The sequence below is a fragment of the Microtus oregoni genome, unplaced genomic scaffold (genome assembly GCF_018167655.1).
Source record: "Microtus oregoni isolate MIOR12 unplaced genomic scaffold, Mior012 000035F_ref0000213, whole genome shotgun sequence".
NCBI classification, from domain to species: domain Eukaryota; kingdom Metazoa; phylum Chordata; class Mammalia; order Rodentia; family Cricetidae; genus Microtus; species Microtus oregoni.
In genome coordinates, this window is record NW_024543094.1 from 11,308,573 (window position 1) to 11,332,200 (window position 23,628).

A 23,628-nucleotide genomic window follows, 5' to 3' on the forward strand; every position below is an offset into this window, starting at 1 on the left:
CCTTCCGTTGAAATTGAAGCTTCAGGAAAGCAAACATTTTTCTTGTAGCTAGTCCATCCCTAAGGTTAAGAATGGGGTTTATTGACTAAATAAACTGTAGACCTTAAGAAAATGAATGACTGAACTGGTTGAAGAGGCTCTAGCTTAAAAATAATACATGGACGAGTGTACTGAGTGGAAACCTAGGAAGGTTCTGCTTAGTACTGTTCACCACTTTCTGTTGTGTTGTCTTATAACAGCCATTGATAGCATTAATGTGCCACGATGAGAGAGTTTACACTACGGAACACAGCCAATGCCATAAAAAAATGTGTTTAAATTTTTGTAGTTTAGAGGCTATTAAGTTAGAGTGAAGCAAAGAGGTGACTTGAGATTTCCAACATAGTCACACAATTGACACTTAGTAGGTATTTAGGATACAAGAGTATTAGGAGTGTAAAGCATTTCCAGTTTGTGACACAGTGTTTTAAGTACCACACGTAGATGATGTCTTTCATCTTCGCGAGCACTCAGAGAGTTAATATATTTTCCTAATTTTATGGCTGAGATCCTGTGACTCAGAGAGGAACTCGACTTGTACATCTCCTTGTGGTGAGCAGGGAATATGCCTGGAACTCTTGGGAAGCCTTGACCCAGGTCTAGATGGTCTAGATTTCTTAACTTTCATGAAGCTTAGATGTCAATCATGTAATCCTAACCCCTACCTGGAAGCTATGTGATTTGACTCAGTCTTCTGAATCCACAGCGTATGAAATCCTAATTGACAGGAAAATTTCTTCTTGGGAAACAGTCCAGCATGGTGAGAAGCCATGGAAGAGCTGGAGGTTCCCATCTGTATTTTATTACTTATTTTCCATTTTACACTGAGTGGTTTTGGGCAGGCATTTCAACCTCCTGGCAGCCTCCACTTTCTCTCATTTGTTATATGAAAATAATGTTGGTTTCTTTCTTCAAGGATTGATGTGGGAGCGATCGATAATATTAACAGTATCGGTCTCACACTAATTTCTAAATAAACGAGAACTCTTACAGAGAGTTAGGAAACTTGTTTTGTAACTGTGGTGTGTTCTTGGGCCACCATCTTAAGAACATTCTCTCCTAAAATAAAAATGATGCAGATTAATGGTTTCACTTATCTCTATTGCACCAGAAACCCCAACTGAGATTTGTTTGCTTTCCATATAAAACCAGGAACCACTTCAGAGGCACATTTGATGTCAGATGCATGTTATCATCCACAAAAATATTTTTTATGAAAATTCTGTTGGAAAATTATATTGGAAACACTCCAATATTTTCCAGTTTAACTAAATTCCAAGATTCCAAACAGAATTAATATGTGAGCAAACTTTCCATTACAAATTACCTTAAAATTTTAAGCTATAGGAGGAAAAATACAATTGAATCACAGCTTCAGACATCTCAGCCCATGGTCCTTTGACTCCACTGATTCTGGACCTTTGTTAGAAGAACATCCTGGGAGAAGTTTATCTCATGAAAACCAGGAGAGGAAGGGACTAGAAGAGAGATGGAAGATGAAAGACAGAGAATCGGTTAAAATATAACCTTCAAGGGCAGACCCCAATAATAGTTTTCTTCCAACTAGGTCCCACATTCTACAGTATCTGTCACCACTCAGTAGTCTATCAAGTTATATTTTATATTAGTCAAAAAGTCAAAATGAGTACCCATTAAATTATGAATCCATAAATGGATTAATCCATTCATGATGTGAAAGCTCTCGTGATAAGATTACATTCCCAAAGTCCCACTCCCAAACACTGTTGTTTTGGGGATCAAGCTTTAATACAACAGTTTTCAGTGGATGTTTCAAATTCTTTTGCCCCTTTTGCTCACTTTTAAGGGATAAGATGAAAATTTGCTCAGCATATTAACCCTTTTCCACATCCAAAGAACCAGCTACTAAGTTCATCTGCCTCCTACCAATGAAGCAGAATGAAACAAAAGTCCATGTCCAGTGCCTCATGGCTATACAACAATGAAATAACTGTGATCTTTCATTACTTCCAGCCCATATTTGGATCTATCTTCTGAAAATTATCTCTTACATTCCTTTATGGCAGGAAACTAGAAGACTAAAGAAGCGGTGTGTATATTGTGTCTCTCTTTGGATCTCATGCATTATTCTTTCCTAATAGTTGTTAAGAAGCTGTCCTGTGGCTAGAGAAGCGGCTCAGCTCTTACCAGCCCCTACTCCTCTTCTGGTGGACTCGAGTTTGGTTCCCCACATTCACATTGGCTCAGAGAGCTCACGGCTACATGCAGCTTTAACTCTCGGGAATCTAAGCCTCTTCTGGCTTGTGAAGTCACCTATACATATATGCTCCCCTCCCCACACACAGAGACATTCATACACATGTACATGCAAAGAAAAGAACAACCTTATTTTTCTCCACTGTCTTTATTTAGCAAGTTTTAAATGCTAATGAATAAGGTATAAAACCACATTTCTAAAAATTTGGTCTGGGGTGTAGCTTGGTTGGTTAAATGCTTGCATAATGTGCACATAAAGTCCTTGATTCAGTCCTCAGCAACATATGCACTGATATCACAAGATATACTTCCAATCTCAGAAATAGAAAGGAGGATCCAGAATTAAAGGGCATTCTTGAGAACATAGTAAGTCAGAAGTTTTAAAGTTTTGAAGGGAGGGAAAGCGAGGGGAAGAGGGAAAGTGAGAAAACAAAATATTGAGGCGAAGCTATGCTTTATTTTTATACTTGATGATCTTTGGGAAACTATCACTTTTATTTCTAGTTTAAAATCTCAAGAAAACTAACCAGGTTGCTATGTGAGCTGCGCAGAAGGCTTGTGTGCACTTGTCTTCGAATGTATGCGTTCCTCCCGAGTAGTCTGCTTAACCCGTACTTGTGGAAATCCACAAGTCCCTGGTCAATGTTGGTTTCTCCTTTCAAATTCCGTCCTTCCCCTTGACTTCCAAACATTTAGTTTCATTTCCAACAAGAGAAAATCCTGGAAATAGCAGCATTGTTTGTTGTTCTTTCTCACTAGCCTCCCCTGGCTTTTCAGAAATCCCTCTGCCTCATTCTAAACAGGAAGTTTCAGCAGGCAGTTGTACAAATGGCACTGTATTATGTGGGATGTCACCTATTGTTACTGGAACAAAGGTATCCTGAAATAAGGACAAAGACTTCAAATCCGCTATAGTCTGGGACCCTTCAGTAGCCTCTCATTGTATCTGGGGAGTGATTGAGTGAATTGGGTCACTCCAAGAATATACTTAAGCTTTGGAAGCTCTGCTATTATCAGGCTGCCAGAATGGAGCTACACACAGAATATGTAAATGACATTTGCAGTAAGCCTGCTCACCAATCTGCTTTGCATACACGTGAAGCAGGAACTTTCTAAATACATGTGTTTATCCATATCTGAACACACACATTAAAAGAGAAAAGGTGTAGAGAGTAGCCCATAGCTCAGTCCTCTGTGGTTTTGTTTCTGAGCCTGGGTTTTACAGTGTTGATAAGAATGATGTCAAATTTATATCCTGCCTTTTGTCTACCAAGTGCTAGGATTACAGGTGTGTGCTACCGTGCCTGGACATAACTCAGTTCTCTGCAGAAGTTCTAGGAAAAGCAAACTATGGGTTAATCACAGATACTACTAAATTTCCTCTTTTGCAATGCTGCCTATGAATCACATACTTCTGAAACTTTTAAGATCTAAATATGCAAGAGTATGTATGCATGTATATGCATAGATACGTATAGATACATATATACATGTATAATGTTATAAAGAAATTCTTTGCTAGGCTAGATTAACCAGCATTATCAGAAGATAAGCTGTTTAAAGACTCCCATTTAGCTGCAAGCAGTTTCACAGATGGCTCCTCATCTCAAAGAACTCTGAGTGAAGGGAAGTGTTTATAAAGTGCCCTGGTGCTCCATCTCCCGACATCGCCTGTAGCAACGCAACACTTTAATAGCAATTAGTAAGTCACTTCAATATTGCTACCTGGGATGATGATGCTACAAAGTTCATGTCCTCCATGTAAATTCTCTTCCTTTTTATGGTCATGTTGGACATTTCTCTACAATGAGCTGTTTTCTATATGACCATCCCACTTCCTCGATCTATCCTACCCTCCTGGGAATCTCGGTCATATGTACATTTCCATGTGTTTAGTTACCTGCTGGAGCTTTTGCTTCACGAATTTGCGTGTCATCCTTGCGCAGGGGCCATGCTAATCTTCTCTGTATCGTTCCAATTTTAGTATATGTGCTGCCGAAGCGAGCACCTGCTGGAGCTTTTGAATCATATTTTGATGTACAAAATGGCACAACAAGGTTTATAGAGAATTTCTTTTTAGTGGTTTTAATCAATACTGCCATTTCCCCCCTTTCTTTTCTCTTATCTTGGTAAGACCTTGTTCTTCTCTGGCCACACAATTCCTGCATTCTGTTTTCCTGATTCCACCTTCCTATTTTCTTAGCTTCTATGTGAGAGGAGGTCTTCTAACTCTGCCCACAGCCCTTTTCCACCAAGGTATTTGCAGCAGCTTCCAGATGATTTTATCTTCTAGTAGTGCTCTTTAGAAACCTTCACTTGAGATAGGTTGATCCCCCCACCCCTTTTTACACGGAATAATCTCTTGTTTCTGTGAAAATAAGCTGCTTGTCAGGGTTGGCATCCACCTGGGCATGGGAGACACACCTGTAGTCCTATCCCACTGGTGGCCAAGGAGAGGAGGATCATTCTTGGAGGTTCAGCCTCATCCTCAGTTGCATATTAAGTTGGAGACCAGCCTGGGATACATGAGATTCTGTTTCAAAACGAGAGCATAAAATAAAAACAACAGCAACAAAAACTCAATCAAACAAAAAACATAACCAACCAAATCAACAAAACAAAATCAAAACCTCAGACACCATTCTGGATGTCACAACATTCATATGTATAGATGCCACCTGTGAATTATAGAATATGATAGTTCTACCCTACAAATTTAGAGGTCCCATGCTGTATTTTTACTTAAAAAAGAAAACTCTAGATTTTCTGTCTAATTTTAAAAAAATTAATGCTTTAAAATGCATATCGACTTCTTGACAAATCAATGTGTTTCTGGCATTTTAATTAAACTGTATAATGATTTAATTAGAAGGCCCCCCTACAAGAACTCAAAGATATTTTAGAAAACAGGGCACTGATTTCCTGTGTGTGTGAATTTAAGGAGTAGTAAATGGATAAGAGGCCATTTTTGCATGATTGATATTGACCTTCTGTGAAAATAGCCTGCAGTTTTTGTTATTATGTGATTTCTACAACATGCTGTTTCATAAAAAAATCGTGGGGTGCTAATTGTAGGTCTTGGAGCTATGTGATAGAAATGCAGCTTAAACTAGAATAAATCAAAAAAGAACCGTTTGTGCCTTGTTAAAGAAGTGACTCTAGGAGTGGCGCATCCCCAGAGTCACAGAGCTAGCTACAGACGTTCAGCCACGTTAGAGTCACTTTCCCTGTATGAATTGCTGAATTCTGCTCTGTGGAACACAGGCTTTGCTGCCAAGTGTGATTTCTCTGTCAGTTGAAAAGGACGAGTGTGTTGTGCTTCCAGTCCCTCGGGAAAAGGTATTTCATACTTTCTTGTCAATTCTGACCCCTTGTACAGCTAATATTCCTTCACTGTGGGTCATAGGTTCACTTGTGGCTATATAGCTGACTGGAGGGGTGGGTGGCATACCCTTGACTGGCCATGATGCTTCACAAGCTTATCTTTATATCTAAGCAATGCTGTTGCTCATCTTTACTAGACCAAATAGAAGATGATCAGGTTCCAGAAGTTGAAAGTTGTTATTTTTAAAGGTCATGGGAACTTTAGTGTCCATCTTAGTTCTGCTATTTGTTTATTGGGAACTCTTGAAATTGTTATTCTGAGATGTGACATGGCATGGTCTCAGTGTGTATAGACCCTGTCCCTGATATCATCGTTCTGTGCTTGGTTATTCAGGATTTAGAGAGAGCACAGCCATTGCAGATTATTTTAGTCTTATCTAAATAAGAAAAGGAGAAGTTGAGAGAATTGGCCAAGACCCCAAACAGCAAACACAGTCATCTGTCATGGGTTCTTGAGGCATGTATGAGAGGAAGCTGCAGAGAAAGTGCATTTTTCTTTCTGATCAGCTCACTGGACTCAGGCCAAAATTCATCCCCTGATGAGCTGTCCTAGGCTCATGTTAACATTTAGGACCTACCTCCTCCCCTTTTATCCTCATTTCTTTCTTGAAATCTTGTCCTCATCTTCAGATATGAGAAAATGTCAACAAATTTTCTCCAAGAAATTCAGTTTGTCATATTCTTCCAGCCAAAGCTTCAGTGTCTAGGACCATGCGTGTCTAGCTGTTCCTTTGCCTGTCACTTCACTGTGTTGTTGTTGTTGTTGTTTTCTGAAGCAAAAAGACACAGCAGACAGACTAGATTCTGGCTAGATAGGATTGTGCCACCAATTGCACCCAGCTATCTCAGCTATGTCAAAAAGACAAAGTTATTCATCCAAATCAGTGACCTCAAAAAGGACTTTCAGAAACACATGGGACAATTAGATGTCTCTCAAAGTCACAGTTTAGTCCTTCTGATTTATCCAGGTCAAAGCATGGCTTGCCTTTGGGAAGTAGCCAGGTTCCTTAGCATTTATGGGTCAGAACAAATGGAATTATGTAGTATCTGTTGCATATGTATAAAATGATTGTACATTTCTACAGAGGTTAATTTACGAACAAACTTGTCTTTCTATGGGAGAAAGGTTTCCCAGGTCCCTGAGTTGTCAATGGTATGTAGGTTCTTGACTCTTGTTTATGGTGTAATAATAACTCAAGTGCTAGGATTACTGATACATGCCGCTAGGCCTGCCTGGCTATAGCTCAGATTTAGGTGTTAGGAAAAATAAAATATGTATTAATAATACCAATTTTTTGAAATGAATCTTATAAATCACATATTTCTCAAACTTGTAAGTTTTCATCTGCAAGACTGTGTGTTGGTGGAGACTGCTCTTTTGTTTCCCAGCCACTCACACCCAAAATAATCACACAGGAACTGTATTAATTACAACACTGCTTGACCTATTTGCTTATGCATATTCCTGGCTTCCTATTTCTATAAATCTGTGTATCGCCACATGGTTGTGGCCTATTGATAAGGTTCTGTCCGGCTTCCTGCTGTGGCTACATGGCATCTCTTTGACTTCACCTATTCTCTCCTCCTCCATCTACTTGGAACTCCTGCCTTGCCCTATTCTGCACTGCAATAGGCCCAAAGCAGCATCTTTATTAACCAATGATATTCACAGTATACAGAGGGGAATCTCACATTATCTTTGTGTTTGCGTGTGTGTGTATGAATAAAATATGCAGTATTATAGAGAAATACATTCTTAATGTCATATATTAAACTACAATATTGTAAATGCATAGGATTTCTTTAGTGGCATGACCTAAATGCCAAATGAAAACAGGTTATGTTTTTCACTTTAATGTGAAATTAGCTGGAATAAATTGACCTTTATGGTTTCCTCTTTCTGTTGAATTATCCTCCCTTCTATGTACACAAGGCTTGGTTTTCCGTAGCATAATCCTCAGTGTTGAATATGCAAATGGTCTACAGTTTCAGATTTTGAGGCAAAATTCCATAAATAGGGGTCTCTGAGAACAGGACTGCAAAGGAATTGTAAGTATCTGGGTGTGGAGCCGGGTGGAACTCGGCCAGAGTGATAGGAGTGGCTTTTAGTTTTGAGAATGTGGCATCCAGATGGGCCACATACTTGAGAAGTCACAAAGGTCTGAAAACCTAAGAAGGGGGTGGTAGTGGTGGGGTGGCTTGGACGCAGCAGGGTGCCTGGAATGCCCTGGGTTCTTGCCACTCAAGAGCTGGGGACAGACAGCTGCTGCACAGAGGACTTCAAGGGAAAGAAGGGAGTGAGTTCTGTGGAGGAAGCCAGCAAAAAGGGATTCTGAGTTCATTTATATGACTCCAGGGCTTCTCTTGGTGCCAAGAATTATGATATCGGTCAAAACTGAATCATAATTTGCATAAGTGGTTTTCTTATGAAATGGGTGGTTTTGTATAGTTTAATTACTTATCTCCATATTTTATTTGTTTTCATATCTATGAGTAGGTCTGAATTTTCATTCTTGCTTTGTGAGCCCTCTGGGAAGTTTCATGAATGGAAAAGAAATCTGGAAAGTGTTATGAAATGATTATAAATATGAATATACAAAGCAGTAGCTGGTAGTAGAATATGTTTTGAAATACCTGTACTGGTTTCTACAGCTTATCTTTTGCCCCCAAACCTTGTTAAATCTCAAATTATGAAGCAAAGAGGCTACTATTATGCCTGCTATTTTTGAAGAGAATTCTAGTTTTTTTACTACCAGACTGCTTTGTGACTTTTACCTGAATTCTTTATTTTTGGTTCCCAGGTATCTCTAGGAAGCGAGTATGGCTCTAACTATGAGTGGAAGATGGCTCTGCTGCTGTACAAAAATCATAATTCCCATCTCAAAATTCTGTATTCTGAGCAACAAGATGGTTCACTCACCTTCTTTTTAACAAAGAAAAAGATCTGAAGAGATTGATAGCCAAAGGATCATTAGCAGATTTAAGTGAGGAAATTGAAAATGTTGACAAACTGACATAATTGTGTCAAATAGTATGTGGTATTTTAAAAAAGATAGAACCTTCCTGAAATAATGAACCCTTGGGGCTTGAGAGACCGCTTAGCAGTTACGAGTGTTCACTGCCTTGTCGAGGATCAGAATTCAGTCTAAACACCCATGTTGGGATTTCAAAACCACCTGTAACTTTAGATTCAGGAATCTGACACTCTCTTTTCTCCTCTTTGGTCATCTTCACTTTTGCACACATAGAAACACGTACGCACACACACACACACACACACACAAACATAATATAAAATAAGTATAAATCTTTTTAAAAATTTAATTATCTCATCCTTCTGTTGCACTTTTCTGAAGTGTTCCCACACGAGGGGCTTCATTTGAAGAGAATGAAGATCTCATAAGATGTACTAAGTTCTTGTGACTGAAGCCATTAGAAAAGTCCTCAATTTTTTTAGTTCTGGGAATGCAATAAGGTTCCCAGGAAGCAATTGTTTCTTAAGATTAATTCCTCATTAAAATCTTGAAGGTACACCAGTGAGCATTTTCCTCCATTTGAGCATCTTTGAGCATCTTCCTGTTTTTCTTTTCTTTTTTTCTTTCCTTTCTTTTTTTCCACTCAGACAGGGTTTCTCTGTAGCTTTGGATCTGTTCTAGAACTAGCTCTAGCAGACCAGGATGACCCTAAACTCAAAGAGATCCACCTGCGTCTGCCTCCCAAGTGCTGGAATTAAAGGTGTGTGCCACCATCACCTGGCCTATTTTGCTTTTCAAAGTTTTTTTTTTTTTTTTGATAAAAAGAAAATTCAACTCGAAAAATTGAAGGTGCTCTGAGGATGAGATTGTCAAAAGGGTGACCACGACTTGGTGAAGCTTTAGTCTTTGTTTCCTGCAAGCGTTTTGCAAGTGATGACACCACAATGATGACTATAATTTTGGTGTGCTTGTCCCCCAAACTATATAACTACTCAGTGATAAGAACCTATTGAAAAGCCGGGTAATGGTGGCACACACCTTTAATCCCAGCACTCAGGAGGTAGAGGCAGGCGGATCTCTGTGAGTTCAAGGCCAGCCTGGTCTACAAGAGCTAGTTCCAGGACAGGCTCCCAAGCTACATAGAAACCCTGTCTCAAAAAAAAAAAAAAAAAAAATTAAAAACTACCGATTGAAGTGCTTTCAATGTGTTGTGATTCCTATTACACTGGAAACGGGGAGTCCTGCCTACCACATCCCTTTGTGAAGATGCTAAGGACCTCTCCATCAGCATAAACCATCTAAACCCGATGTGGCTTCTTCGCATCACACAACAATTTGCAAGTGAAATGGAGATAATGGTGGCGCTTGTCTAAAAAATAGTAAAAGGATGTTAAAATACTCGCATAAAACTTTGAGAACTTTATATGATTGGCAAAATGAAAGTAAACTCTATACATTTATCTATTGATCAAAGTCCAGAAAAAGTCATAACATAGTTATTTTTAAATCTCGGTTTTGTGTTTTCAATATAGAGTTAAAGACAAAAGTTGTTATTGATTGTACTAAGATAAATTCTGACATTTTTAACAATTAAGAATATGCACTGGCTGCTTGCTATTGCTGAGGACCTGAGTTCAATTCCCAGCACCCACATAGCAGCTCACACCATCTTTAACTCCAGTTTGAGGGTGTCTGACACCTGCTTTTGGCCTCTACAGATAACTAAGGGGAAAAAAAGAAACAAAAAGAAGGATAGAACTATAAAATGACCTCTCTTAAGACTCTTCCGAGATCTCCTGTAGTGCATGAGAAAGCAGCACACTAGAGCTGACCCAGCTTGTGGGGCTCAGGTGAGCCAACCCTGAGAGGCTGAGATCAGGAGAGCTGACACACCCTACAATAATCATAAGAGAGGGCCCTGCACCTTGCCTGGGCAAAAGAAAAGTGCTGGTCCTGGTGATGAGTTAGGGGGCCCCAGATCTGAGGGCCCAAGAGCAAGAGAACTGGTGGTACTTCTTGCTGTAGGCTGCATTGGGTGACCTAGCTGAGGCAGTGCTGGAGAGCTCACCTGGATGGTGATGATGAGGGACTTTCCTCAGCTACAGAACTGACCAATCCAGCTACCATCCAGGCCCAGAACCAGCGCTATGAGTTGGCCCAACCCAGCATCCACTGAATCTATGACCTGCTGGAACATGTGAAAGGGACAAACCTACAAATCTAGAAGAACAGGATCTTCATGACACAGCACAACAACCTGATATCCAAGAGGTGCCCCAGAGAAAGCCCATTAGCAGTGGTGTGGCAGAAACCAAAGGCCTCGAACCCGACCAATGACTCATAACAATGAACACTTACAAGTAATGATGTCTGAACTAAAAGGGACACTGTGTGACTCACTGGGCCACATTACAGCTTCCATGCATGACAAGATTTTTTTTTTTTAATTTTTGTGTTGGTTCTTTGTTTAGTTTGGTCTTTGGTTTTTCTTTTAAATTTGATTTTGTTTAGGGGGACGTAGCAAGGGCAGAGGGTACGAGCAGAGAGGGAGATGAGTGGGATCAGAAAGCATGATGTGAAATCCACAAAGAATCAATAAAGGTAAAAAAACGACTCTGCCTCTCAAAAGTATCAAACATTTACTATTTATTGAATTGTTTTTTCAGAAAATAAATACATACTTTACTGTTTTTGTGCCTACTTATATATATATGCATTGTGTAACCTTTTCAGTTTGTCAGTCCTTGCTTAGAACCCATCTTTATGTAACCTGATATGGCCTTTATATATCCAACCAAAAGCCATTTCTATGCTTGTGCTGCTATGCCAGGTACATTTTCTGTAGTTCCTATAATCCATTCGTTAGCACTCAAAGAAGAAAGTTTTGTTTTACTTTAACATCGGTTCTTTTAAGCTTTTGAATAAGTTTAAATGGAAGAAATAGTAACATGTGTGCATGTGTAAAATGTATACCACCTTCAAGGACAAAAGTAGCAATTCCATTAAATTAAAACAATCAAAAAGAAGCAATCAAAGTTCCTTACAGCAAAAGCAAGATTACTAGATGCATATTTCCAACTTTCAATAATTGTTCTGCATAACACTATATACTTGAGTGTAATTAGACTCCTTATGTATGTCACACATAATTATACATGCTTTAAAGATTTTTTCACAGTGTCCTTTAAATACATAATGCAATTCCCATCTCTTGACTTCTTCATGCTTCCTCTGCAAAGTATCTTGTGGATAACACATAAAAAAACATTGTGATTCTTGAAGATGTTATTCTAAGTGAAGAGAAAAAAATACTCACAGAAAAATACCAATCATGAATAATAAATACAGAGAGTGCCTTGCTAGCCATCAGATTTTTTTTTTTACAATTTGTAGGTTCACAAATAAATATGAAAGACCTATTTTCCTTCAAGAGGCTTCAGAGTAAAATGACCACTGAAAAAATATTGTCAAGATAATGTGCATACAAGAAGAAAAAAAAAAAGATGTTTACTCTAGAAGAACCTGAAAAGGACTCCCTTGAACTTGCAATGTTTGCTGAAAGCCACAAAGGTTGAGTGGCATCTTAGTATTTATATCAACAGAAGGACATCAGCGCTCTAGAGGAATGGGCAGTTCAGCTGATGACATACAGCTGAAATTCCAATAGCTTGGAGGTAGAAATGGAAGAAAAGATTAAAGGTTCAAAGTTATACTTTAATAAAGGATGGTCAGAAGCAAACTGGAACTATGAGAGGTCTTCTGTTAAAAAAACAAATGAACACACAAACAAACAAAAAACAGGCTGAAGTAAACGGAGGCACGAATTATAAGGCAGGTATGACATTGCTACTGGGGAGCAGAATGATGGCGATGAGGGAGGGAAGGCCTTGTGCTCAACTGCAGAGGCACTTCAATAGCCCATTCATACTTTTCACCAGAAAATTCACTCATATTCCTAAGCATATGTGGTCCCCCACCCCCTTGACTTGGCTCTTATCAAGAGACAAATGAGTTGCTATCTTCAGAGAGTCTTCTCTGAGATTGTGATGTAGCTCTTCTTGGGCTTTTCTTCTACATACAAAAACCTAAATCAGAATCATCTGCACATGGTATTTACCAGCATCCTGAGGAATTAGATCTGCTCCATGGGGCCAACACAAGGACTCTGAGATGTCTGCAACCAGGAACTGCATGGGATTTAGACTTGAAGTGGGCACATGGCATTCAAACTCTGCAGACTGTGCCATGTCACTGTGCAATGGGAATAATAATAACACCTATTCCATAGGGCTGATGTTTTGATTCATGCATCAAGGGTATACAGACAGCGAATGTCCATTATTCTCTTTGCCTACATGTCACTGACACAGGTAATTGCAGGCCTGCCTTGAGACTTATCATAAGTCCTTACTTGGTATTGTCTTATTATGAGTTATAATTTCCTGATCTATTAAAAAAAATTCAACCCTCATAGACTATTGGCAAGATGGGTGGCTTAAATATGGCACTGTTGGAAAGGTAACCAGGACACAGTAGATACCCACAGAGAAGTTAGACTTGACCATGTTGCCAGGAAACAAGATTCAAGGTATTATATATTCAACAGACTGAATCCTTTAGACATTGGTTCCAGCTCAGAGCATATATCTTCCCCTTTTGCATTTTGTCAGATGAAATGGAGTTACTTTCTAAGTGTCATTAATGTTCTCTGTTCTCCTACCCTGGCTTAGGTAGAGGTGGCACATTGTGACTGGGATTACACTCTTGTTATGCTCATTGCCTTTACCCCTATCAAAGGCCATCAAGGCAATAAGAGCAAGGGAGGCGGACTACATGTAAAGTCTAGGAATTAAATCAAAAGCAGATAATAGACCCAAATTCATCCTTCAGACAGCCAATAAAACACCTGCTTCATAATGCTCCCTCACAGCTGTGAGGCATGCCTTCTATGACCTTTGAAAATACCCAACTTTGCAAATTCAATTGTAATATATAATTTTCCCCTAAAATGCAATAAAATGTAAGTGACCTCTTCACATCATTAATGCTTTTATGCGAAAGGAAGAAAGTCATTTATAAAGCTGGGAAAATACGACCTTGCCGGAGCCTTGCTGAAACTCTCCACAAATCACTGTCATTGGTTTGAGCTGCTACCTGCCTACCAATGATCTGAGTCTTACAGTGGAGCCACTGTGGAACTCAACAGCTCATTCTCCACTCCTCATCTTTCTTCTGTCTAAACTAGCGTGTTATCTCAAAATTTACAGTGGGAAGATATGATTATCTTGAAATTACAAGCTCAGAGAGCAAATTGTTTTCCAGCAGCTTCCCAGCCCCCAGCACTGACCTATAGACAAAAGCTCCTACAGGCTCCCTACGCTGGCACACCTGTCTGTGAAGCAGGGTCCATACACCTGTGTGAGGCTCTGCTTTCCTACAAAAGACACTAACTAGTACTTCCTGGAAGTTTAAGAAAGTAGGGAGGTGGCTGGGTGGTGAAAGTGCAGTCTGTGCAAGCAGAGCTTGTGTTTGGATCACTAGGACCCATGCGAACTCAGAGCATGGGGGATACATCTGTAGCCCCAGAGCTTGGAATAGGGGGAGGTGGCAACAGAAGACCCAGGGGTCATCTAGGCCAGTCAGTCTAGTTAAAATGGCAAGTGCCATGTATAGTGAGAAGACTGTCTCCAACATTAAAAAAAAAAGTGAGAGAAGAAGATACTGAGCATTGACCTGTGGCTTCTTCATGTGCACACATGAGCTAGAGCACCCTCACACAAATGTGAAGAGAGAGAGAGAGAGAGAGAGAGAGAGAGAGAGAGAGAGAGAAGGGGGGATCTCATTACTCACTTGGATGTTCAGGAGAAACAAGAGAAGAAGTACGGGGAGGAGCCAGGAGAAGAAGAACACAGTCCAGGAAAGAGACAACTCTTAGAAGAATGGGGGTTGGGAAGTTACAGAGTTGTTAATTCTGATTCTACATAGATTGGGAAGGGGAAGTAGAATCTGACACAATTCCTGATAGAATAGATAGGTGCTGTAAGAGATGGGGTAAGGGGAGGAGAGGAGGGCTCATGACTAATTTTTGGCTGGAGGCATCCTGCGAATTGTCCAGGAGTTGGTATAAAGATCCTCATTTGACAGTTTACATTTTGGAGGCTCACACGGGATATACAATTTTCTCAAAGTGACAAGTCTTGCAAACACAGAAGAACATGAGCCCAGGTTTCTCTGGTTCCCAAACCTAAGTTATTTCTCTGTGTAACTTTTCTTCATTTTCAAGTTTGTTGCAAGACAAATATGGCAGTTAACTTTCTCTTTCATTTCCCAAGATGTGCTGTGCAACACTGGAGGACCACTAAAAAAAGTTCCTAAAAAGTCCCTTTGGAACTTTGATCTTGGGTCAGCCAAATTCTCTGTGGTTCCCATGCTCTGGGGTTGGACAGAGAGAATATAAACATAGGTACCAGTACATATTTGCCACATACTTGCACGTGGCCCATACTCGCAGGCCCACGGCTCTGGAGAACAAGTCACAGACTGCATCCTGCAGACTATGTCCAGATGCCGTTCTCTGGCCTTTGGCACTCTACATATCCCTCTCTATTCTTCTCAGCTTTACTTCCTAGCATTCAGTTTCAAATGTACACTCTCTCTTCTCATTATACAGAAGAGGTAGAATTCTTTTACAAGATAACTTCCACACCAGGATGGTTTCCTTCTGCAAATTTTCATTATTAATCACTTAATTGCTGTTAACTCCCTTTAACTCAGTGTCTACAGGAAATGTTTCTTCTTTTAACCTTGAAGTATTTAGCTGGAAAGCACACTGTCCTAGAAGCTCTCAAGTTATTAGTTCTCTCTGATCACGGTCTCTAAAAGTTTCTTCATTGAGCATATTGAAGTCTATGATCTATCTATCTATCTATCTATCTATCTATCTATCTATCTATCATCATCTATCTATCTATCTGCCTATCAAACATCTATTATCTACCATCTCTCACATATCTACCAATCATCTATTTACCTAACATCTATCTATCTATCTATCTATCTATCTATCTATCTTCCATCTGTCTTTCTATTACTCATCTGTTTATCTACTATCTATCATCTATTTACTAATCATTTCATTATGTATTAATCATCTATGTTATATCTCAACTATTATCTACTGATTTATCAATAGAGTTATATTCTCATCTATCAATATGTATTGATAATTTGATCTATTATTTATCTTTTTAATCATTATATGTGTATGTTCATATTTATATGTTTAGATTTATCTGTATGAAATTATTTTTGTTGACTCTTCATAATGTAATTTTGCTGCTGTCATGATAATATGAATATCTGACACTCAGGATATCTGATGTGCAACCCCTGGGAAAGGGTTGTTGAACTCCCCCAAAGGGGTTGTAACCCACAGGTTGAGAACCACTGTCCTAGAGCTTTATAAAGTTACACATCGTGGCACAGACCTGATTCTAGCACTTAAAGAATCAGAAGTTCAAGGTGATCTTAGACTGTATACAAAGTTCAAAGGGCTATGAAAGACCATTTTAAAATAAAAAAAAAATTGCAAGAAAAAAATCAACAAACAAGAACTCTAAACAAAGTCAAAACAAAGTATCCCTCTCTTCGTCCATGGACACAAATATCATAGCATCGACTGGACTCAGGATGTCACACCACAGCATCTCTTGCTGATTGCTCATTCATTCAACAGATGCTTACTGAAGCTCTGTTCAATATTAGGCACAGTGCTAGGACTTGAGAATTCAAAAGTGAATCCATTTTAGGACCTTGAAGAAGCCACGATTAGTTAGTTGAGGTGAAACATGAGTTTTTAAAATATAACGAGAACTAATTGCCAATTCTGAAAATTCTGACGGCCTTCCAGGCTCCATTCCAGGAAACCTATTATCTGCTGAGTAAGTGTTTATTCTCTGGTCTCTGGTGTCCAGATCACATTTTCTAGAACTTCTCCTTTATAGAAAATAACAGTCTCTAGGAACATGAATTATAAGCTCAATGTCCTAAATAAGAAGGTGAATCCAAAGACAAACACATAGGCATCCTCAGGAATATTAACCTTCATCAGGCGATGAAAGGAGACAGAGACAGAGACCCACACGGGAGCACCGGACAGAAATCTCAAGGTCCAAATCAGGAGCAGAAGGAGACGGAGCACGAGCAAGGAACTCAGGACCACGAGGGGTGTACCCACACACTAAGACAATGGGGATGTTCTATTGGGATCTCACCAAGGCCAGCTGGCCTAGGTCTGAAAAAGCATGGGATAAATCCGGACTAGCTGAACATAGTGGACAATGAGGAATACTGAGAATTCAAGAACAATTGCAGTGGGTTTTTGATCCTACTGCATGTACTGGCTTTGTGGGAGCCTAGGCAGTTTGAATGCTCACCTTACTAGACCTGGATAGAGGTGGGCAGTCCTTGGGCTTCCCACAGGTCAGGGAACCCTGATTGCTCTTCGAGCAGATGAGGGAGGGGGACTTGATCGGGGGAGGGGGAGGGAAATGGGAAGCGGTTGTGGGGACGAGGCAGAAATCCTTAATAAATAAATAAATTAAAAAAAAAGAAAATAACAGTCTCAAAGGGATTATCCTGTGTGTATATTTGTGCTTTTCAGTGTAGGCAATAGCACTATGTGGCTCTGTGATATAAACACTGATCTACAGATCATGTGATTTGGCCTGCTCAGAACCACAGCATTGTCATAGCAACAGTCTTGACAGTAGGATAAATAAACAGGTTTATAAACTTTATCTGAAGCAGCAAACACCAGGAACATCTTTCATATTCTAGCTGTAGTTGTAGATTAACTTGGCATAATCAGTTCAAAAGAGCCACAAGTTTACAGTGAGTCCCAGAGTGTTTTCAGCTTAAGTTGGCACTGAAGCATACTGATCCCATGTCCTGGGTTTAGTCTACAGGTTGTTAGGTCAAATCGATTATTGAATGGCATGATTCTATTTCTCCACCCAATGTGGCCAGAATCACATTTTGTAGAGGATACCAGAAGAATTTTACCTACAGATTTAACTGCCCCTGAGTTGAGCAGTAACAATAGCTCAACTCTCATTTGAAAAAAACAACCAAAGCAAGCTTGGGAAAACCCTTCCTTGCCCAAAGAGCGTGTGTTCCAGAACATGAGCCCCAGCAGACTGGCTGCATTCTTCTACAGTTGACATTCTTTCCCTGCTGACTTATTTTTACTTTCTGTTTGAGTTGGCTTGGCTTTATTTTTCCCTAAACGGTCTCTTCAGTCCTTCCTCCCCGGTAGGGTTTCCAGAGTGAAAGTCCTTTCTGCCCACACTTCGCAGAACTCAATGCGGACTCTTGTCCAGAGTCACTTGACGTCAAGGCTGACTTTTAAGTTTGCCAGAAAGACGTTCTTTGGGGAGCGGTTGACACCATCACTTTCTCCCTTTAGAATACAGCCGCAGGCTGGGGCAAATTATAGCCTACAAATTTCATTTCTAAGCTTAATTTAATAGAGGTAAGACAAGGGAAGGCTTCAAACACTGACAACTCTAAAAAAAAAACTTGTAACATCAACATGCTTTAATTCATTACTCATTTTCCTTCCTTCTCTCCTCGAGTTTTAAAATGCTTTTTACATATCATTGCTTTTAGAAAGCATACTTAAAATTCATTTGTTTCCATCCCCTAGGACCATTCTATATTATTTATCTTGTATGCCTGAATGAGCTGCCCCTTAGATCATAACAAAAATTACTTGCTTGTGTTTTGCTTATTTATACTTTTAGTTTGAGCCTGTGGTAATCTCTAAAGGTTTATAATCATTTAACAGTGATGTTCTTGACTCTGCTCTCTGATATAAAAAAAAAACACTCTTGAAACATTTCTATTTCCCCCTTCTTTTTAGTGTATCTCATTCCACCTTTTCCCCTCCTCCCTTCATTTTTTTAACAGCCTGTCAAGGAGTATTTGTTTACCAAATGTTACTTTTCTTGGATCAAATCTATTTTTGAGTCATGCAAAAGCAAACAACTGTTTGAAGCTGTCAGGCTTTGCCTTTATTTATTCATGAATAACATAAATAACTTGAAAATGACCTGAGCCTGTTTTTCTCGGATTTAGATAGAAAAAAAAATGCTTCCGGGAACATTTATGCCAAACTCTTCATGCCAACTTTCCAGTTTTGGTGCCAACTGGCATTTACAGCCAAGTTGTAAACCTTTGGTAAACATGACCTGTAATGAAAAGGCCAAGACAACCTGAACCAGGGCACCAGGGGATGGGTGTAAGTTTACTCTAGGAACAAAATTCTAACAGGAACAGGACGGGGAAATCAGCCAGCTATAAAGTGTTCTTTCCACCCACTGTAGCATAGAAAATACACAAATGATGGGGTTTGGCTGTTAGATCCTATTAGACCCATTTAGGCATTTTACTGATTTCCTTTGCTATTGCTTCAGAGACATCCAGTGCTAAATTTGAAGTACCATCCTTTTTATCTCCTAGTATTTCTTTTTTTTTTTTCCAGGATGTAAGCTCTAACTGGGAGAGGAGAAGAACCTTATCCTTGAAATTTCGATCTGATGGTATGTTTACAAGTATTGGCCAAAGTGCTTGTGAAAGAATCAAATAAGTCTTCTTAAAATCAATTCAGAAATAGCCATCCATGCCTGCATTCTCTTCAAGTATGCTGTACTCAGCAAGTAGTTTGTAAAACTAAAAGAAATGCTCTTTCCTTATTATGATTCTATTTATTCTCTTTTTCATGTGCATGCACGCAAGCACGTGTGTATGGGTGCACGCCTACATGCATGTGCATTTGGATATAAGCACAAGTGTGTGTATGTCTATGTGTCTATATGAGCACAGGGAGACCAGAAGTCTTTGTTGGGTGTCTTCTTGGCTACTCTTCCTTTATTGTTGGGAGACAGGGTCTCTCACTGAACGTGGAACTAGACTGACTGTCCAGAAAGCCCCAGAGATCCTCCTGCCTCAACCCTCCCAATGTTGGGGTTACAGACCCAAACAACCATGACTTTCTTTGTGGGTTCTGGATATCTAATACATGTCCTCATGCTTGAGGAAAGTGCTTTGCCCACTGATCCATTCATTTCCTCAGAGCCTTGTTTATGATTCTGTCTAAGTTGTCTTTTTCTTGGAGTGAGGCCCAGGCTTCTAATTCACCTCCAAAATTCAGCAAGTACATCTTCTGTTTATCAACTCCTCATCTCTCACTCCTTGCTGGATTCTAGGTCCTGTGACCTGGTTCACAGGTCCTGAGTTGATGGTTCTGGTCCTGGATACAAAGTTCTGGAACTGTATCCAATGTCAGTTTCTGGAACCTGGTCATGAGTCCCGGCCAGTGACCTGACTAGTTCTCAATCCTGGTCCTGCCCCTAGCCCATGGGTTCTGTTCTGTTCCTTGTATCCTGTCTAGTTTCTGGTCCTGTGTCTTGGTCCAGAAACTGTTCCTGTGTTCTGGACTTATTTCTGGCCCAGTGTCCTGCTTCTGTTTCTGGGTGCTCATCTGATTCTGATCTTGGGTTCTAGTTCCTAGTCCTGCGTCCCAGATACTGTACACCTGGATTCTGTCACCAGCCTTATCTGTCAAGACCTATCCCCTCACTCTTCTGCTCCTTCCAGCAGCTGGACAGAGCTACATAGGCTGCCTCTGCTCATGTGCCCTTTCTACTTCAAGTTCTATCCATCCTTCCACCGAGATGGAAATTTCTCCTTTCCCCGGCTTCATCTGTGTGGACTCATGAGTATTGCTATTGTATCATGTCTGTAGTCCTCAGTTAATCTGTGTAGAAAAAAAAATCCTAGCCATTTGATTCTTCACCACCTGGGGATTTTCACTCTGAAAAGACAGGATCAGCTTTTGCCTCTTTATTTCAGCTCTTCAGTCACCACATTCAGTGAACGCTGCCTGCTGTCCAGTGTGATGACCCTCTTGGTTCAAATTAGAGCCTGGCTCGTAATCTGTAGATCGGGACTCCAGGTGTCCTGGGTGAGAATGTAGAAGCGGTCTCCTTTGTTGCTAAAATATGACACAGTATGAGAAAAATGAAACAGTAAGGGGCTGATCTTTGGAGGTTCAATTGCCCTTTCTTGCTCAGAGTGGCATGGAAGTGACCTTATTTGCCCCTGAGTCCAAACAGCTGAGGGACAAAGAAAGCTGTGAGAGGCCTGTCATTGTTCATCCCACCCAGATTGGTCGGCGTTCTTCCTGTTGGAAAGTTTGGGGTTTACATACTACAGTGATAGATTATGAAGACACTTTCCTAGCAGTTCCGGAATGAGGAACAAATAGAATTGGTTGGCAAAGTGGCAACCCAGCAGACAAAAGTTGTGTGAGGGCCCAGGACTCCCTTCATTATAGGAACAAAGCGTGCAGTGCCCAGGACTCACTGCTGAAAAGCCCGATTTCCTTATCAACACAATGAAGTCTATGAGACAGCATGTATGTCCATGCTGTGCTCTGAGCTTCAGTGGGATTAGTGACCTATTTCAAACACGGAAATCATTTCAGAGGAACCCCGCAGCTGGCCCACCGAGGAGCGGATATATATGAATATAGAACAAAACAAAACAAACACATCTAATTTCTATTCACACTAATCCTTGTTTTTTTGTTTGTTGTTGTTGTTTTTTGTTTTAATTATCAGTAGCTTTAACTAGAGAGATGGCTTAGCTGTTAAAGGTTAGCTAGGCTCAGAACAAAAAATATATAATCAGTATCTTCATCTCTGTTTACCAACCTTCTCAACATGAAAAATAATTCTTAGGTATAAATCCTTTAGAGAATACATTTTCCTTTTGGTTGACATTTAGAAATGTTTTCTTATTGTAATGTCTACACATAGTAAAATAGTAATCAGTCTGACTAATGAAGGGAATTTTGTCATTTGTGATGACATTGGAGAGTCTTATCATTATGCAAGAGAAACAGGTCATGCATAGGGAGACAAATTCCAATTGGTTTTAGTCACATATTGAACTTAGCTTTCTAGAAATGAATCCATAGAAGCAGAATATAGAATGGTGGCTATCAAGATTTGGAAGGGGCGGATGGGGAGATGCTGATCACTAGGTAGGCATTTTAATTATAGGAAAAATATGTTGCAGAGTACTAATGTTCATGATACTGACCCTGGTGAATAATAGTATATGGGGGCCAGAGGAATGGCTCAGCGGGCAAAGGACATGCTGCACAAGTCTAATGACTTGAGCTTGATCCCAACATCCACTCCCACTGTGGGAGGAGAGAACCTACTCCCTAACGTTGCCCTCTGACCTCCATAAACATGCCCACACTCACACACATATATTAAACACTTCTTATAATAAAAACGAGCAAATACTATATGTTGTTCATGAAGTTTGCTAAAAGGCTGGATTTTAAGTGTTCTTGCTTTACACACAGATGCACACACACATTTGCGTGTGCCTCCACACAACATTAATAATATAGAACAACAGATGTATTTATTAGCTTGATTGCCTTAATCATTTCATGTGTGTATGCATACATATATATATCATAATATATATTGTGACTACATATAATTTCCATTAATTATATCTCAATAAAGATGAAAATGCAATAAATATTACTATCTTATACAGCTGGGTGCATTAATATTGTAACCCTGTAACCCAGCACTTGAGCGACTGAGACAGGAGAGTAGCAACTTTGAAGCCAGCCCAGGTCTGCTTTAACTTCAGTGGCGGGTGAAGGCAGCTAGAAAGTTTGACAAGATGGATGAGCGTTAGATGAAATGTCCTTAAGGATATGCAGCCCGAAGATGCAGCTGTCACTGTAATAAGGGAACTTTGCTGCTTTTTTTTTTTAAAACAAGAAGCAATCTTTCCATTTCTCTGCTGTATGTATCTCATAGTATGATACTGCCCCGTTAGTTCCAGGCTATGGAGGTGCTGGAGTGACTGATGCATATGTCCAAGAACAGAAAGACTTCAAAGGCAGAATGCTGATTCAGTCGGCAACAGACAGATGCTTCGCATGCCCTTTGCTGAGCTACTCGGAGTTTGAAGTCTCTGGGGCTGATTTAAAAGCTAGTTCCTGCGGAAAGAATCCAGCCGGAAAGTTCTCTGAAAACAGTAGTGGGAGCTAATCTCTAATAAAACAAAATGTTGCCATTCATCTGGAAAGATTTCATACATCAAATACAAGTTAAATAAAAGAGACAATGTGATTAACTGATGCTGATTTCTTTTTTAGTATTGACTTTGAAAAGAGTTCACAGCAATAAAAAGGCCCAGCACAAACTTGAAAGACCCAGACTCTAAAGATAGAACCGTCAATGCATTTACAAGGGCGATGCGTGTAATAAACATGTTTATAAAAATAAAATGAATGATTGTCCATGAATTTTAAATGCTAAATAGAGCAAAGGCACAATAAAGAGGACAATAAATTCAAGGTCCAAATTCCAGCATTGTGCATTCCTTGTAGCATTCATTAACAACTCATACAGGCCTGGCCATGTGGAGGGCGCTTTCCCTCTCTCTTCTAACTCTGCTTCTGAGGCATTTTTTTTGTTATATATAGTTTTGTTTTTTCTAGCTTCTGAGGCTCTGATAGGCTGCTCCTGCTCCATGTCTCTTCTCAGACCCAGGGACCCTCACAGCTGCACATCCTTCCTGTGCTCAGCATGTTGACCAATTTTGCCACGTTCATCTTATAGCTTCAGAAATGCTGGCAGGGCTGGGAATGTACAGGCCTTCACATTCAACGTGACATGCTTTGTAAGTTCACCAACTTCTTGCTCATCTTTAGGGAAATGTTGAGCACATACTAAACTCCTTCCTTCAGCTAAAGATGCTGGACAGGTGGGGGTGGGAGTATGCCAGAGCAACCCACCTCCTGGGGTGTTTATCTTCTAGGGAAGGGAGAGTAGAAAGAACAAACAGGAACTCTGGCAGGCATACATCTGCACAGATATGAAGCCTGTCCCGT

The 23,628-nt window shown here is 40.0% G+C and overlaps 1 non-coding gene across 1 annotated transcript; it reads right to left on the minus strand.

Annotated features, from left to right (window-relative positions):
- Window positions 1-4,175: 4,175 nt before the first annotated feature.
- Window positions 4,176-4,282, minus strand: LOC121432764. The gene has a single exon (XR_005972220.1). It is a non-coding gene; the product is annotated as a U6 spliceosomal RNA (small nuclear RNA).
- Between the last annotated feature and the right edge of the window lie 19,346 nt (window positions 4,283-23,628).